This window comes from Melanerpes formicivorus, unplaced genomic scaffold (genome assembly GCF_026170545.1).
Source record: "Melanerpes formicivorus ecotype bairdi unplaced genomic scaffold, bMelFor1.0.p_v2 SCAF_6, whole genome shotgun sequence".
NCBI lineage: Eukaryota > Metazoa > Chordata > Aves > Piciformes > Picidae > Melanerpes > Melanerpes formicivorus.
The window spans coordinates 28,871,637-28,886,066 of NW_027142358.1; positions in this window are offsets into that span (position 1 = coordinate 28,871,637).

Consider the following 14,430-nt stretch of genomic DNA (forward strand, 5'->3'; position numbering starts at 1 on the left):
GCACAGAAACCCAGCATGGTGAGGTTGGAAGGGACTGCTGGAGATCATGCACTCCAACCATTCCTGCTAAAGCAGGGGCACTCACAGCAGCTTGCCCAGGATCACAATGGCCAGGTGGGGTTGGAATCTCTCCACAGAAGGAGACTGCACAACCTCTCTGGGCAGTCTGCTCCAGAGCTCCAGCACCCTCACAACAAAGAATTTCCTCCTTCTGTTCTGATAGAACATCCTGGGTTCCACTTTGTACCTGTTACCCTTTGTCCTGTCACTGGATACCACTGAAAAGAGTCTGCCCCCATCCTCTTACCCCTAACAAGTCCTTTAGCTCTTGCTGAGCATTGATCAGAGCCCCTCTGAGGCTCTTCTTGTCCAGGCCAAACAGCCCCAGGTCTCTCATCCTTTCTTCCGCACAGACATGCTCCAGGCCACTCAGCATCTTTGCAGCCTCCATTGGAATCTCTCCAACAGTTCCCTGTCTCTCTTGAGCTGAGGAGCCCAGAACTGGACCCAGAACTCCAACTGTGTCCTCATGAGGACCGAGTGGAGGGGAAGGAGAACCTTCCTCAACCTGCTGGCCACAATCTTCTGAATGCACCCCAGAAGACCATTGGCCATCTGGGCCATAGGATCACACTGCCTTAGAATTTTCCCAATGAAGGTACCTAAGGATGGGAGCTCCTTGCTAACCCCCCTGAACTGTATTATCTGTACTTTATTTAGCAATATGAAGCCTGCAAACCCAGTGTGCTGGTCATTCATCAGGATGGTGGCACATTTCCTAAGTTCTTAAGGCCAAGCTGGGCTGGTTTTGTGGTGCAGAAAGGTGGTGGTATATACCCTGGCCTTCCAAGCTGGATTCTGTGAGCAGCTGAGGAAACTGGGGTTGCTCAGCCTGGAGAAAAGGAAGCTGAAGGGAGATCTTCTGGCTCTCTACAACTCCCTGAAAGGAAGTTGGAACCATCTGGGGGCCAGTCTCTTTGAAAGAACAAGCAATAAGACAAACAGAAATTGCCTCAAGTTGTACCACAGGAGGTTGAAGTTGGACATGAGGAGCAGTTTGTTCTCCAAAAGGGCTGTCAAGTCTTGTCCCAGGCTGCCCAGGGCAGTGGTGGAATCCCCATCCCTGGTGGGGTTTCAAAGCCCTGGAGATGTGGTGCCGAGGGACATGGTTTTGTGGTGACCTTGCAGTGTTGGGTTAAAGGTTTGGGCTCTGTGATCTTAAAGATTTCTTCCAACCCCAAATGATTTTGTGATTCTGTGTTGTGGTGTTGAGTCTCCTCACACTTCATTGATTTTGTCTGTCTTTATGGGAAGCTCTGCCTGGAAGGTTTCTTCTTTCATTATTGTTTAACAGCACATCTCTGCTGGAGTCACAGGCTCTTGCTAAAAAGAGTGCAGAAGGCAAAACATCACTTGAAAAGATATTTTACCTTTGGTTTGTCCATCTTCATCATGTGAGGCTCTCTGCCAGGCAGCCCTGTGTGCTCTATCAGGTCTTGGAACTATTTGGTTGGAGAATTTTGGGTCTTCCATGGGGATTTTTGGTTTTGAGAAGTAAATTGGGTCAGCATGGTGATTTGAGGTGAAGCAACTCACTGGTATCATATATATATAGGACTAGGGGGAATGGAATGAAGCTGGAGGTGGGGAGATTCAGGCTGGATGTGAGGAGGAGGTTCTTCACCATGAGAGTGGTGAAGCCCTGGAATGGGTTGTCCAGGGAGGTGGTTGAGACCCTGTCCCTGGAGGTGTTTAAGCCCAGGCTGGATGAGGCTCTGTCCAGCCTGATCTAATGTGGGGTGTCCCTGCCCATGGCAGGGGGGTTGGAACTAGATGATCCTTGTGGTCCCTTCCAGCCCTGAATGATACTATGATACTATGATATTGAGCCCTATCAAGGATGCAAATTCATGGCACCATGCCCTTTCTACCTGTCTTTGGTCCATTTTTCTGTTGCTCCTAAGTAAAAGAATCATAGAATCATGGAAGGATCTGGGTTGGAAGGGACCTTACAGATCATCTAGTTCCAACCCTCCTGCCATAGGGTGGTTGTGGGCAATGTCTCCTCAACAAGGCTGTCACTCCAATGCTTCTCAAAATCTAACTCTGCTTTGGTGAGACCTCACCTGGAGTACTGTGTCCAGCTCTGGGGCCCTGGAAGATCATCCAATTCCAACCCTCTGCCATGGGCAGGGACACCTTCCACTAGACCAGGTTGCTGAAGGCCTCATCCAACCTGACCTTGAACGCCTCCAGGGAGGGCACATCACAAACTCCCTGGGTAGCCTGTTCCTGTGTCTCACCCCTCTTCCTGTACCTCTTGAAATGCTTTGGTTCAGTATCTATGCTAGATATTAAATATCATCTCATAAAATAGGTGGCTACAGAGAATTCCAACAGACACAATATCAAGGTAAGAGAAAAATAATAAACCCACCCCAGTCTCTTTTCTAAATGCCCTGTGGAACCAGGGTACAACACAGCAAAAATGACTCTTTGCCAATAATTCTCTTTCTTTTTTTGGTTCTTTAAAGCAATCCAGGCAAATCTCTGCTGACTTCATTCCAGTGGTTATGGGATTTGTGTCTCTGCTAACTGCAAAATTTAATTCAGTGCTGAGTTGTTGCAGATTTAAAAATCAAAACTTCAGCACGTCACCGAGATTGGGCTGCTTCTTATTAGTCTGAGGTGAAAAAGAGTCTAATTCAATCAAGTTCACGGGCATCAGTGCTACATTGGGGCTTACTAAAGAGGAAATGTGATTTTAATACCAAGGAAAAGCTGCAACATCAAGGAAATTATGCAAATGCAACTGCATAACATGAAAAGAATCACCTCTATGTTCCAGGGAAAGCTAGGAAGGTCAAACTGGATGGTGCTGCTCCTTCTGTCAGCAGCACAGGTCCAATATGCAAACACATAGTGGAAGTGGAAAACAGGGAGCTTGGAGGTCCCACCAGAACATGAAGTTTGTAGGTGCTGAGTATGTGGAACTTCTTGTCATAGAATCATAGAATCATTTGGTTTGGAAAGCCCTCTAAGATCATCAAGTCCAACCATCAACCCAACACCACCATGGCCACTAAACCACGTCCCCAAGTGCCATGCCCACACATTTTTTAACAGCTCCAGGCATGGTGACTCCACCATCTCCCTGGGCAGCCTGTTCCAACACCTGATCACTCTTGCAGCAAAGACTTTTTCCTCATGTCCAACCTCATGTCTTTTGGCTCAATTTTAGGCCATTCATTCTCATTCTATCACTTGATGCTATGGAGAAGAGGGTGGTGAGACACTGGAACAGGTTGCCCATGGAGGTGGTGGAAGCCCCATCCCTGCTTTTTTTTAAGGCCAGACTGGATGTGGTTCTGAACAACCTGATCTAGTGTGAGGTGTCCCTGCCCATGGCAGGGGGCATGGAACTAGATGATCCTTGAGGTCCCTTCCAACCCTCACAATTCTATGACTCTCACCTGGCTTCAACCTCCTTTCAGGTAGCTGTCATATGAAGGAAGATGGTCTGCAGTGTGCAGCTGGTGTGTGACCCACATCCATATGATCTTCTGTGTATTCATGACCATGGTTTGCAAGAAAGGTTTGAAAGGCAGTGAGATCGTAAGTGTGGTGTTGAGGATTGTGGATGAACTATGCATGGGCATAGAGCCCTCTCCTTGCATCCTCTGGATGCTGTTTGTACTGTTGCAGGAAGGTGCAAAACCATCTGAAATGTTGGCTTGGTGAGAAATGAGAGGCTCTTCATCATGCTGAGGGGCCTGGATCATCTCTGTGAGGAGGAATGATGGATGAGGCTCTGGCCAGCCTGATCTAGTGTGGGGTGTCCCTGCCCATGGCAGGGGGGTTGGAACTAGATGATCCTTGTGGTACCTTCCAACCCTGAATGAAACTATGAAACTATGAAAGGCTGAGAGACCTGGGGCTGATGAACCTGGAGAACAGCAGCCTGAGAGGTGATAATCAATCCTGGAGAAGAGCAGCCTGAGAGGGGATAATCAATGTTCAGTAAGAACTAAAGGATGGGGGGACCAAAGTTTCTTGGATGTAGAAGCTCTTCTGTGCTTCTGCAGGTGCCAGCTGAGCAGGTCTGAGCAGGGCACAGGAATAATTCCACACAAGGGATAATGGGACTTTTTAACTTTGAAATTTAAGCTAAGCCTGAGCCTAGAAGTATCACAAGAAATCCTTGTCTGTGGTTTGAAATGGTCTTAAAAAGAGCAGTGATGTTCTTAATGCTTTCTCCTTTCAAATTTAAAGATTCAGCTTTTCCCCTTAAAAAGCCCCTGGGACCTCTGCCCATGAAGCTGACTTGGTGAGGAAGATATTTGGGATTTTATGGCTTTGCCTTTTTAGCCATTTTCCCAATGCAAAAGTTTGGTTTATGGTCTCCTGTCAGACCCTGTGGAAAGGGAATAATATAATCAGGTCCCAACATTTTCTTGCTTTACAGCTCCACCTAAATCTTGATTAGAGTTTGTAAGTGGTGAAATAACCTTTGGCTTGAGGCACTGAGGAGGTGATGCAAAACTTTCCCACCACTATGGGAAGGCTGAGGTCCAGCAGATGCTCAACCAGGCTCTTCACTTCCCCTCAACTCTCTTTTTGCAGGCATCATTCATCCATCATTTCATTTAAATCCCTTTTTCTCCTTAGGGACTTGCTGCTAGTTCAACCTTATTACCTTGGATGGTCAATGGAGGAAATAAGAGAAGATGTATGTGCTTGAGGCCCTGTCCCTGGAGACATTCAAGATCAGACCTGATGTGGCCCTGGGCAACCTGATCTAGTTGGAGATGTCTCTGCTTACTGGACAAGATGACCATTAATGGTTCCTTCCAGCCCAATGCAATCTGTGAATGTCTGAGCCTGTGCTTCAACCAGACACTGGAGGAAATCCTGAGAGGCACAGGTAAGGCTGGAGTGCATTGTCCTCTAGCATGAAGATTACAAGGGAAATGGGTTTTTTTTTCCTTGTTGGAAAGCAGCTCTGTGGGGAAGGATCTGGCAGTGCTGGTGGACAACAGTAAGGCCAGTGATCTCCTGGGGTGCATGAAGAGTGTGGCCAGCAGGATGAGGGAAGTTCTCCTGCCCTAGTGCAGCCACACCTGGAGTGCTGGGTCCAGCTCTGGCACAAACTGGAATCTAGAAGGTTCCACCTCAAGATGAGGTGAAACCTCTTTGGTGTGAGGGTGATGGAGCCCTGGCACAGGCTGCCCAGAATGGTTGTGGAGTCTTCTTCTCTAGAGAGAGCCCAAGCCTGCATGAGTATTGTGATCCTGGGCAAAGCTGCTGTGGGTGTCCCTGCTTTAAGCACGGAGGTTGGACTGGATGAACTCCAGAGGTCCCTCCCAACCAACCCCATGCTGGGATTGTGTAGCTTTGGTCTGCTGTATTGTACAGTACCATGTCTAACAGAGAAACTCCAATCAATGGGATATAGATTTTGCGCTCTTCCTTGTCCTACACTTCACACCCACCTTGCCCATGCCTCTGGTTGGCTCTGACTCTGCTCCAAATGTCAGATGTAGTGATTGAAGAGTCCCAAAGCCACACAGGGCTCACACTAGCCTGTGAGTAGCTGGTTGCTGTGAAAAGGGTGTTCATGGTAGAACATCTCTCTGATCTCTTTAAGCTGACAGAAACCATTACTGCTGCTTTTGTGTGGTGGTGACAATGTTGGAAATGACATTTGGTGATGTCTTGCCACCTTCAAGTCTCTGCAGTCTGTCTGTCTTTGTGCTTTGATTTTACTCAAATATATTTATCATAAATCCTTGTAAATGTCAGGGGCTGCTGTTAGTCATCTGTCTCAGATCTTGCATTGAAAGCTAAGAGAAATCCACCCCCAGGACATTTTGAGGGGGTGGAGATAAAGTCTTCGCATGGAGGGGGAATAGGGGAGGGTAAGGGAGCAAGTAAACACCTGAGGCAAAGCCATGTGTGCTTGTAATTAAATTGACTTAGAATTACAGTATTGTTTCGGCTGGAAGAGCCCTCTAAAAATCATCAAATACAGCCATCAGCTCAACACTACCATGGGCATCAAACCATGTCCCAAAGTGCCACATCCACACCTTTCTTGAGCACCTCCAGGGATGGTGACTGCACTACCTCCCTGGGCAGCCTGTTCCAATGCCTGACCACTCTTGCAGAAAAGAAATTGTTCCTAATCTCCAACCTAAAGCTTCCCTGGCACAATTTCAGGCCATTTCTTCTCATTCTACCACCTGATACGAGGGAGAAGAGACCAACCTCCACCTCATTCCAACCTCCTTTCAAGGAGTTGTAGAAAGCAATGAGGTCTCCCCTCAGCCTTCTTTCCTCCGGGCTGAACAACCCCAGTTCCCTCAACTGCTCCTCACCAGACCTCTTCTCCAGACCCTTCACTAGCTTCATTGCCCTTCTCTGATCCTGCTCCAGCCCCTCCGTGTCCTGCTTGGAATAAGGGGCCAAAAACTGCGTTTTGTATTTGAGGTGTGGCCTCGCCAGTGCTGAATACAGGGGAACGATCGCTGTCCCATTCCTGCTGGCTAGAATAGAATAGAATAGAATAGACCAGACCAGGTTGGAAGAGACCTTCAAGATCATGAAGTCCAACCCATCAACCAATCCAACCCACCTAAACAACTAAACTATGGCACCAATCACCCCATCAAGTCTCCTCCTCAACACCTCCAGTGATGGCGACTCCACCACCTCCCCAGGCAGCCCATTCCGATGGGCAATCACTCTCTCTGTGTAGAACTTCTTCCTGACATCCAACCTTAACCTCCCCTGGTGCAGCCTGAGACTGTGTCCTCTTGTTCTGGTGCTGGCTGCCTGGGAGAGTCTATTCCTCGTCCAGGCCAGGGTGCTGGTGACCTTCTTGACATCTGGGTACTCACCTTCAGCTGCTGCCAATGAGCACTACCAGGTCCTTTTCCAACAGGCAGTTTCCAGCCACTCTGCCCCAAGCCTGGACCATTCATGGGGTTGTTGTGACCCAAGTGCAGCACCCAGCACTTGGCCTTCTCTAACCTCATACAGTTGGTGTTGGCCCATCAATACCCTTTGAGCAAACTTGCAGATTTTGCTTAATTTTAGATCTCAACCTGGGGAAGGACCCAAGCTGAAACAAGCAACCATAAACAGCCAAGAATGGCTGAAACCGGTCCTCGGTCTAATTACCATGGGACATGTTTCCTGTTGAAAAGAATCATAATTAGCAGTAGGTTGAACTTAAAACCTCTGGCATGGTAGTTATTAAATTCCATGACATTTCAGCTTGATTAACTCTCTAAGAGATATGACTCGGGGCTGTTGCAGGCAGCCTTCTAAGGTGGATGGAAGATCTGATGACCTACCTCACCAACAGTCCCAATTATTCAGTCTGAAGAAAATGTGTTATAAAACCTCATTAGCAGAAAAAAAAAAAGCCCCAACCAACCAACTGATACAGCCATTGCTTGATCTTTTTCTCTTTTAATGTTGGCTGAGATGAAGGAGTGAGATGGAGAACACAGCATCCTCCTGCCCCAGAGGTTTGTGGCAGAGCAATGAGAGGTTTCCTGAGCTCCAGCTCTACCTCTGCCCTGACAGTGAGATTTTACAGGAGTTAATTATGACTTGTGCACGGAACATTCATTTATTGGTGGCTATTATTGTCTTTCACCTTTTAATTTATCTTTCCATTACCATCACAATATAAATCACTGTTCTGGGTTCAGTTTTGGGCCCCTCAATCCAAAAAAAAAGACATTTTAGTGCTGGAGCAGGCCCAGAGAAGAGCAGCAAAGCTGGTGAAGTGTATGGAGAACAGGTCTGGTGAGGAGCAGCTGAGGGAACTGGGGTTGTTCAGGCTGGAAAAGAGGAGGCTGGGGCGAGACTTCTTGGCTTTCTAGAATTCCCTTTCCAGGGAGGTTTTAAATGGGTTGGGATTGAGCACAAGCCCTATGAGGAGAGGCTGAGGGAGCTGGGATTGTTTAGCCTGGAGAAGAAGAGGCTCAGGGGTGACCTCATTGCCCTCTACAACTACCTGAAGGGTGGTTGTAGCCAGGAAGGCGTTGGTCTCTTCTCCCAGGCAACCAGCACCAGAACAAGGGGACACAGTCTCAAGCTGCACCAGGGGAGGTTTAGACTCGAGGTGAGGAGAAAGTTCTTCACTGAGAGAGTCATTCATCATTGGAATGTGCTGCCCAGGCAGGTGGTTAAGTCACTGTCCCTGGAGGTGTTCAAGAGGAGATTGGACGTGGCACTTGGTGCCATGGTCTAGTCATGAGGTCTGTGGTGACAGGTTGGACTCGATGATCCTCGAGGTCTCTTCCAACCTTAGTTATACTGGTCTCTTCTCCCATAGAACAAGTGATAGAACAACAGGAAATGGCCTCAAGTTGCACTAGGGCAGGTTTAGGTTAAACATCAGACACGATTTCTTCCCTAGTGTGTTGCCAAGGCCTGGATGAGGTCGTCCATGGCAGTGGTGAAGTCCCCATCCCTGGGCAGGTTTCAAAGCCATAGAGATGTGGTGCTGAGGGACATGGTTTAGTTGTTACCTGGCAGTGCTGGGTTAAGAGTTGGACTTACCTTAAAGGTCTACTCCAACCAAAGCAATTCTGATTTCCATTTCCATCACCATTGCCATTTCCATTCCCACCAGCAGTCAAGGATTTCAGATGACCACATGATTTAAAGTGGACCAACATCTCCTCATATACTTTGTCAAATTCCCAGGACAAAAGCAGGATAAGGGTAAAAGATTTGGATCCCCAGTTGCTAGCATTTCCCTAATTGATTTTGTAAGTATTATTTATACATTATGAATGAAATAAGTGGAAAACTATCATGGTCCAGTGTGATCTCACAGCCCAGAAGCCAAGCATGTCCTGGGCTTCCTGGGATCTCCAGCAGCATGGGCAGCAGATGGTGGGAGGGGATTCTGCCCCTCTGCTCTACTGAGACCCCACCTGCAGTGCTGGGTCCAGCTCTGGAGTCCTCAGCACAGCAGAGACATGAACCTGTTGGAGCAAGGACAGAGGAGGCCACAGCAGTGATGGGAGGGCTGGAAGTCCTCTGCTCTGAGGCCAGGCTGAGAGAGTTGGCATTGTGCAGCCTGGAGAAGAGAAGGCTCCAGGGAGACCTTCTGATTGTTTTGTAGTGCTTAAGAGGGCCAGAAGAAAGATGGGGACTTACTTTGAGCAGGCCTTGTTGTGACAGGGCAAGGGGTGATGGTTTGAACTCGAAGTGGGAGATTCAGATTGGAGAGAAGGAAGAAATGTTTGACCTTGGTGAGTGGAGGTTGCCCAGAGAGGCGGGAGATGCCCCATCCCTGGAACCACTGCAGCTGAGGTTGTTTGGGACTCTGAGCAGCCTGCTCTAGTTGCAGCTGTCTCTGATGACTGCAGGGGTTTGGACTGGATGAGCTTTAGAGGTTTCTTCTAACCCAAACCATTCCATGGTTCTGTCATTCTATGGTTTAATGGCTTGAGGTGTTGGTTAATGGTTGGACTTGATGACCCTAGAGGTGTTTTCCAACTAGCACAATTCTATGATTCCAGAAGTCTTTTTTCTTCCTTTTCTTTTTCTTCCTTCTTCTTCAAATAATAAGAGCAACAACAATAACTTCTTCTGGCATCTATTTTTTCCCAGTTAGAATGGCCATTTTTCACCATCAGCACCTTATTTCCACCCTAAACAGCTAAGAGATAATCTAAGCATGATTAGTGATAATCAGTTTTGCTGCTTTAGTACCTCAGATCCTGGCTAAGAAGTTGGTAGATAATTAGTATTTAACCAATTAAGCTTTGTGCAAGTTCCTTAAGACAGGTCTATGATGTTTTATTTTTGTCCCTGGCAAATTCAGTGAATCCAGTCATTTAACAGCTCTAAGTAGAGGAGCTGGTCAAAGATGTCTGGTTTTGTTTTAAATTTAATAGCAACTCCAGGATTTCACCTTTCCCTCCCAGCTGTCTTCCCAGCTCCCTCTGATTTCTCATTAGACCTTGTTAGATTAGAGGTGTTAGATTATGGCTTGGACTCCTGGTGACCCCAGAGTGTTTATTTCCACTTATCCTTAATGTAAAATAGTAGAAATACTGCTCTGTGAATGATCATAGACTCATAGAATTGTTTCAGTTGGAAAAGCCCTCTAAGGTCATCAAAACCAACCATCAGCCCAACACCACCATGGGCATCAAACCATGTCCCAAAGTGCCGCATCCACACCCTTCTTGAACACCTCCAGGGATGGTGACTCCACCACCTCCCTGGGCAGCCTGTTCCAATGCCTGACCACTCTTGCAACAAAGAAGTTTCCCCTAATCTCCAACCTAAAGCTCCCCTGGCACAATTTCAGGTTGTTTCCTCGCCTTCTATCACCTGATACTTAGCTCCCCCAACCCTGACTGCAATCTCCTTTCAGGGAGTTATAGAGAGCAATGAGGTCTCTCCTCAGCCTCTTCTCCAGACTGAACAACCCCAGTTCCCTCAGCTGATCCTCTCCAGCCCTGTTCACCAGACCCTTTACCAGCTTTGTTGCCCTTCTCTGGACCTGCTCCAGCACCTCAATATCGTTCTTGGAGTGAGGGACTGAAACCTGGACCCAGGATTCAAGGTGTGCCCTCACCAATGCTGAGTGCAGAGGGGCAATCATTGTCCTACTCCTACTGGCCACATCATTCCTGATGCCAGGATGCTGGCGTCCTTCTTGGCCATCAATGTGTCAGTCCTTCCATGTTTACCTCGTGGTCTATGGCTACATCCTGCAGTTTCTGTAGCACCTTGGCTTGAGTCCTCTGTGGCAAACCAGGAAGGTGCTGCCCTTTCTGGAAGAGCAAGATGCTTAATAAATGGTTTGTGATTATTTGAGGAGGAAAACAAAGTTTCATGGGTGAATAATTCCATCTGTGTTTCTGAAAGCAGAGCTCTTGTGTGATGAGAGACCTAAAACAAGTTAATTTTGTGTTGATTGCTAATTGATGTACTAATTGCTACTGATTCCCCCCCTCCCCCCCCCCAAATTGCATGAACTCCAAGGGAATTTTAACCTTCTTGTCTAATGATCCTTTCTTGCAGTTGACACAATGGCCAACTACTAAAGGTGCCTGGATGGTTTGGTTTTGAGATGTCTTTGAGTCTGAAATGGTAACCCAAACCATCATCTGGACCTCAGGTTTCTCTCATCCCTTTTGGTTGAATCTCTCACATGGTGACAGAGGACAGAACTTTTCTGGTGGTAGGTGAAGGTCACCAGTTTTGAGAGACTTGCTATATCTCATGCACTAGTTTGCATTTGATGGTCAGGTATAGCTCTATGAGAAGAATTCTCTGAACATTGGCTTCTTATGTATGGAGATTTTTCTTTCCAGACCTCTCAGCTCAGGGCTTTTGTTATCCTCATTTAGATTTTCTGCCCCTCTGCTCTGCTCTTCTGAGACCCCGCCTGGAGTTCTGGGTCCACCTCTGGAGCCCTCAACACAAGAGGACACAGAACTGTTGGAGTAGGTCCAGAGAGGGCCACAAAGATGATCCAAGAGCTGGAGCACCTCTCCTGTGAGGACAGGCTAGGAGAGCTGGGGCTGTTCAGCCTGGAGAAGAGAAGGCTTTCAAAAGACCTTAGAGCATACTTGCAGAATTTGAAAGGACCAACAGGAGAGCTGGGAAGGAACTTTTGGCAAAGGCATGGAGTGACAGGAGAAGGGATGCTGGTTTCACACTGCAAGAAACTGGATTTAGATAAGACATGAAGAAGAAATTATTTCCTATGAGGGTGGTGAAGCACTGGAACAGGTTGCCCAGAGCAGTTGTGGAGGCTTCAACGCTGGCAGTGTTCCAAGCCAGGCTGGATGGGACCATGAGCAGTCTGGTCTAGTAGGGTTGGAACAAGATGATCTTTAAGGTCCCTTCAAACCCAAACCACTCTAGGAATCTGTGCTAACTTAGCAACAGCACTTAAAGGCAGGTGGAAATGAGAAGTCCTTGTCCTGTGGCTCATGTGGTGTTGATCAGACCTGAGGTAGTAAGAGATAAAAGCTGGAAGATGAGGGGGCAATTTGAGGAGTATTGCTGTTTTGCTTGGACCATGTGGAAGGTTGTCTTGCTGACAAATGAGTTTAGGGGGAAAATTACTGACTGTATTTATGAAAATCTGAACTATTTATGAAAACCTCAAGCATTTCTGAAGTTATCTCAGAAAAAAACCCCAAAGCAAACAAACTAGAAGATATTCTACCTTCAAAAGTATCCCACCTGAAGGACTGCCAGAGGAAGCCCAAGGTAGGAGCTTTTTGTGTGTGTGTGTGTGGTTAATCACCTTGTTTCTACAGAAACTGGTTTATCTCCCCTGAGAGCAAACTCCTCATTTATCTGCAGTTCCACTTGCTCTAAAGTTACTTTCTGCATGCAGGCTGAGGGGAACACACCAAGAGACTGCTCTAATTAAGATATGCTGGAGTTAATTGTCAGGCTTGCTTTCTGATACTGACAGGAACCTGCTGTAATTATTATGCAGTTAGGGTAATGGACGTGTAGTTAATGTGGTTCCTGCTTGCAAAGAGCCAGCCAAAGGTACCAGTGTAAGCAGGGAAGAAATTACCCTGAATCCCAGCATGGTGGGGGTTGGAAGGGGCACCCACAGCAGCTTGCCCAGGGTGATAACTTCCAGCTGGGGTTGGAATCACTCCAGAGAAGGAGACTCCATAACCACTCTGGGCAGCCTGCTCCAGGGCTCCAGCATCCTCACACCAAGGAAGTTTCTCTTTCTGTTCAGATGGAACCTCCTGTGTGCCAGTTTGTGCCCATATTCCCTTGCCCTGTCACTGGGCATCACTGGCAAGAGTCTGTCTCCATCCTCATGTCCCCCATAGGTCCTTCAGCTCTTGCTGAGCATTGAACACTTCCCCTCTCAGGCTGCTCTTCACCAGGCTCAACAGCCCTGGGTCTCTTAGCCTTTCTTCCCCACAGAGATGCTCCAGTACCATCCTCAGCATCTTTGTTCCCTTCACTGGATTCTCTCCAGTAGTTCCCTGTCTCTTTTGAACTGTTCATGGTTTGGGTTGCAAGGAACCTTCAAGATCATCTAGTTTCAACTCCCCTGTCATGGGCATTGACACCTCCCATTAGACCTGGTTGCTCAAGGCCTCATCCAACCTAGCCTTGAATATTATCACAAATTCTTTCAATAAGAAGTACTGAATTTACTAATATTTACACTTTTATTTCTTTGGCTAAGAGAAGAACAGATGATGGCCCCTCCCTGGGGGTGTCCAAGAGTGTGTGTGGCTATTTTGGGATTTTGCAGCAGAAGTAAGATTTGAACTTCTTTTTAAAGGAGAAAACAGTGGGTAGAACAAGAGAGTGTGACATTGAGACTTTCAGATTTGCCTTTTTCTAGTGACAAAGTCCTCTGGCACTTGTGAGACAAGTGTCCCATCTGCAGAGGGCTCACCTGATCAGTGAAACTCTTCATCAGGAAGACGCTGGTATAGAAAAGGATGGTGCAAAAGTTGTGTATGTGGCACAGGTTCCTGTAACATGCTGATACCAAACAAAGATACTCTGTCAAGCTCAAATCCTCCTCAAGTGGAGGTGTAATCTTCCCTGTAACCTCTTGGGATGTCACCTGAGAGTGGTGGCAGGTGGCTGTCACCTCGAGCGGCACCTGCTCCGTAACCTGTGTGATCTCCAGTCTTGTCGTGCTCCCATGAGCCAGAGCATTAGGATTTGATGTGACATCCTAATAGCAGAGCTCAGAAAGGTGTCAGCTGTGGCAGGTAGAAAAAGGAGAGTGATGATGAATGGAGCAGGTGAGGAGCACAAGAAAAACAGCTGTATTATTTTATCAATTAATGTCTAAGTGGAGTAAAAGTAGAACTGAAAATGTCTGTCAACTAACATGGAAACACATCACAGAATGGCAGGGTTTGAAAGGACACCATCCAGTCCAACCCCCTTGCTAAAGCAGGGACACCCACAGCAGCTTGCCGAGGATCACAATGTCCAGGTGGGTTTAGAAGCTCTCCAGAGACAGAGCATTGATCAGATCCTGTCTCAGGTTGCTCTTCTCCAGGCTCAACAGCCCCAGGTCCCTCAGCCTTTCCTCCTCACAGAGGTGCTCCAGGTGCCTCAGCATCTTTGCATCCTCTTCTGGACTCTCTTCAGTAGTTCTCTGTCTGTCTTGAACTTGGGGGCTCAGAACTGGACCCATTACTACGGTTGTGTCCTCAGTAGGACAGACTAAGAGGGGAAGGAGAACCTCCCTTGACCTCATGGCCACACTCTTCTTCATGCACCTCAGGATACCACTGGCCCTCTTGGCCACGAGGGCACATTGCTGGTTCATTGTCCCTCATTTCTTTCTTGCCTGTTTCTAGCTTTTTAGATGGTGACAGTTCAGGATGTCCACATGGGCTGCCTTGAATGTGGCTTTAAAATTGAACCACT